The sequence below is a fragment of the Trachypithecus francoisi genome, unplaced genomic scaffold, assembly GCF_009764315.1.
Source record: "Trachypithecus francoisi isolate TF-2019V2 unplaced genomic scaffold, Tfra_2.0 Lachesis_group11, whole genome shotgun sequence".
Classification (NCBI taxonomy): domain Eukaryota; kingdom Metazoa; phylum Chordata; class Mammalia; order Primates; family Cercopithecidae; genus Trachypithecus; species Trachypithecus francoisi.
Window position 1 is genome coordinate 31860466 of NW_022681456.1, and position 4217 is coordinate 31864682.

Here is a 4217-nt window from a genome sequence, read left to right on the forward strand (position 1 = left end):
GATCTAGTACACAGAATATATAAAGAACTTTCATGACTCAACAATAAAAAGATAAATAACCCAATTGAAAGATGGTCAAAAGATGTGAATAGACATTTCTCCAAAGAAGATATACATATGTCCAATAAACATGTGAAAAGATTTTCAACATCATTAGTTTTTATCAGCAAAATGCAAATCAAAACCATGATGCAAACCACCCAGTAGGATGGCTATAATTTAAAAAGTGGAAAATAAGTGATGGTGAGAATGTGGAAAAAACAGAACCCAGATGCATTGCTGGTGTGAATGTAAAATGGCATAGCCACCACGGGAAATAGTTTGGTAGTTCTTCAAAAAGTTAAACACACATATGACCCACCAATTCCACTCCTAGGTGTATACCCAAGATAACTGAAAACATATGTGCCCACGAAAACTTGTGCAGATATGTTAATAGCACCTTTATTCAAATAGCCAAAAAGTGAAAACAACCCAATGTCCATTAACTTATGAATGGATAAACAAATTGTGGTATATTCATATAACAGAATATTATTCAGCCATAAAAAGGAATGATACATGCTACAATATGGATGAACCTTGAAAACATAATGCCAAATAAACCAAACACAAAAGAACAAATACTGTATGATCCTACTTATATGAACTACCTAGATTAGGCAAATTCATAGAGAAAGAAAGTAGATGAGAGGTTACCAGAGGCAGGAATTTGGGGCGGGGACTAGAGAATTATTACTTAATGGGTACAGACTTTCTATTCAGCCTGCTGAAAATGTTCTGGTATTAGATAGTGGTGATAGTTACAAACCTTGTGAATCTACTCAAAACCACTGAATTGTACATTTAAAAATGGTGAGTTATGGTATGTGAATTGTATCTTAATTGAAAAAATAACAACCTTTAGTCTAAAGAGAAATTCTGCTTTGTTGGCAAAATACATGTCATTAAAAGGAAACATGTTTGAAACACTATAAATATCCTGATTTGTGAAACTCACACACCTAGTTATGATCTCAAATTGCTCCTAAATTTAAAATACAATTATAAATATACATAGTTACAAGCCCTTATGAAGCCTATATTTATTATACTTATATATTTACACTTATTATATGGGTTTCTTCTTTGTAGAATAAAATCTGAACAACAGAATGTAACTTCCAATAGGCAATGGAACACACATAAATGCTAAGTTCTTAACTTTGGAAACTACAGCAAATACTTGAGGCATAGTCATGCATTTGAAAAGAAATTTACGAAATGTATAGATCATGGCTCATTTACAAAAGACATCATAATCCAGTTATTCCAGGCCAGGTTAAATGATCAAATTTGCTGTCCTGGCTTTGTTGTCAGGCTTGTTTTTACTTCTTTATGTGTAATTGAGGTGGCTGAAATTGAGGATTTTTCTAGCTTTAAAATTCTGAGCTTATTTGATCTTATTGTGACTTTAGTCAAAGAAGTTTTTGAATTATTTTATTTGCTTGAACTGCATTAAAACATTCACATTTTAAATTTAGTGATTCCTGGACCATAAGATACGAAGGATGAAACTGCCCACTCAGCTTTTAGTAAACTGACCAATTGACTTGATTCTAGACTTAGTCTGAAACAACACCACCACCTGGTGGCTTCTCTTCAAATACCACAATTTCCTTGAAGAAGATGGTTTGGCCTCTTGTATCAAATTAGGACAAGTGCTTCAGTTATGACTATCCTAGGAAACAAGTTTAATCATATTGCAGAATATATGCTCAAGAATTAAACTAATATTTATGGCCTTGGCCTCAAAAACTTATTTTGGAATTTAAATATTTGTTTATTGGCCATGTACAAGAACAAAATAGTGAACCAATAGGCCAAGAATATTTGCATTCATAGATCTTACATTCTAGTGAATGTAAGACAATAAATAATAAGCATAATAAGCAAGTAAATTATAGTCTGTTTGGTAAGAAGTTGTATTAAAACATCAGGCTAAGGGTAGGTTGCAATTTTTAAATAGGATGACATTTGAGGTGAGATCAATTCTACATGGATGTCTACAGAAAAAAATTCCAAAGACTTACAATCTAAACATTTAGTTTTGACCAGGTGCAGTGGCTCATGCCTGTAATCCTAACACTTTGGGAGGCTGAGGCAGGAGGATCACTTGAGTCTAAGAAGTCAAACTCAGCCTAGGCAACATAATGGGACCCCATTTCTACAAACAAATTAAAAAATTTTTAATTTGCTTTGCACACCTGTAGTCCCAGCTACTTGCGAGGCTGAGCTGGAAGAATCGCTTGAGCCCTGAAGGTCTAGGCTGCCATGAGCCATGATGACACTACTGCACTCCAGCGTAGGTGACAAAGTGAGACCCTGTCTCAAATAAATAAATACACAGGCCGGGCGCGGTGGCTCAAGCCTGTAATACCAGCACTTTGGGAGGCCGAGATGGGCAGATCACAAGGTCAGGAGATCGAGACCATCCTGGCTAACATGGTGAAACCCCATCTCTACTAAAAAATACAAAAAACTAGCCGGGTGAGGTGGCAGGCGCCTGTAGTCCCAGCTACTCGGGAGGCTGAGGCAGGAGAATGGCGTAAACCCGGGAGGCGGAGCTTGCAGTGAGCTGGGATCCGGCCACTGCACTCCAGCCTGGGCGACAGAGCGAGACCCCATCTCAAAAAAAAAAATAAAAATAAATAAATAAATACCTACATAAATAAATGAAAACCAAATATTTAGTTTTAATTCTAGCATGATGCTATAATTCTACTTCCTCAAAGACTTCACTTTAGTAAGCAGGAAACTGTAATGCTAGGTCCATTTTTTTTTTTTTTGAGACCGAGTCTCGCTCTGTCACCCAGGCTGGAGTGCAGTGGCGTGATCTGGGCTCACTGCAAGCTCCACCTCCCGGGTTCCCGCCATTCTCCTGCCTCAGGCTCCTGAGTAGCTGGGACTACAGGCGCCCACCACCATGCCCGGCTAATTTTTTGTATTTTTAGTAGAGACGGGGTTTCACCGTGTTAGCCAGGATGGTCTCGATCTCCTGATCTCGTGATCCACCCGCCTCTGCCTCCCAAAGTGCTGGGATTACAGGTGTGAGCCACCGCGCCTGGCCAGCCGCTAGGTCAATATTAATAGGAATGACTACATTTTGAAAAGCAACATTGCCCTAAAGACATATATCTTTCCTACAGAGTAATGGTTGTCATTAGTTAGAATTACAAAATATACAGGAAATAAGTTTTGTTATTTTATTTTTCAACATCTTATCATGACCTTTATGCATTTGTGTTCCTATAAAAGTAGGAACTTTGCTCTTGTCATAAATTGAGAGAAGTAGTGGTGGAGGTGGGATGTAATCACCAATAAAGATTAGCTAAGTTTCTCTTGGCTATTTATGGCTTTGTCAATTTTACATTTGTCTCAATACTTTTATTCTTTTAAAAAATTTTTAAAAATATGGAACGCTTCAATTTGCATGGCATTCTTGTGCAGAGGCCATGCTAATCTTCCTGTATTCTTCAATTTTAGTATATGTGTTGCTGAAACAAGCTTTCAACACTTTTTAAAAAAACCTTGAGTATTATGTGTTGATAACTATTCTATTTCGTGTGTGTTGACTCATTAATCCTTATTCAATGTCTCAACACTTTATCCATTTATTAGCAAAAAGATCTTGCTCTGTTGCCCTAGCTAGATCATAGTGGCTCGATCATAGCTCACAGCAGCCTCGAACTCCTGGGCTCAAGCGATCCTTCTGCCTCAGCCTCCTAAGTAGCCGGGACCATAGGTGTGTGTCACCAGGCCAGGCTAACTACAAAAAAAAGTTTCTTTTTGTAGACAGGGGGTCTCATTATATTGCCCAGCTGGTCTTGAACTGCTGACCTCAATCGATCTTTCCGCCTCAATCCAAAGTGCTACGATTACAGGAATGAGCCATTGCTCTGGCCTTTGTTTTGTTTTCAATGCCTGTAGGGAATTAGTCAGTTCTTTACTAACAAAGCAAAGCATTATATGGTCAAATTTTGAAAAATAAGATTTTTTAATCAAAATGCCTAATGGGTCTTTTTTAGTCTTTATCACACTGTCATTTCCACAGTGACTTGTAATTAGGTACTTAATATAGATTCTGAAAGGCTGTCAATACATGTACATTTGTATATAGTATTTCAGTTTACAAAGCATCCTGATACAGATCTCATTTATCTGGTTCAGAATATGTA

General features: G+C 37.3%; 1 pseudogene; it reads right to left on the reverse strand.

Moving 5' to 3' along the window:
• Positions 1-3447: 3447 nt before the first annotated feature.
• On the reverse strand, positions 3448-3545 carry LOC117091177 (annotated as a pseudogene).
• Positions 3546-4217: the final 672 nt, after the last annotated feature.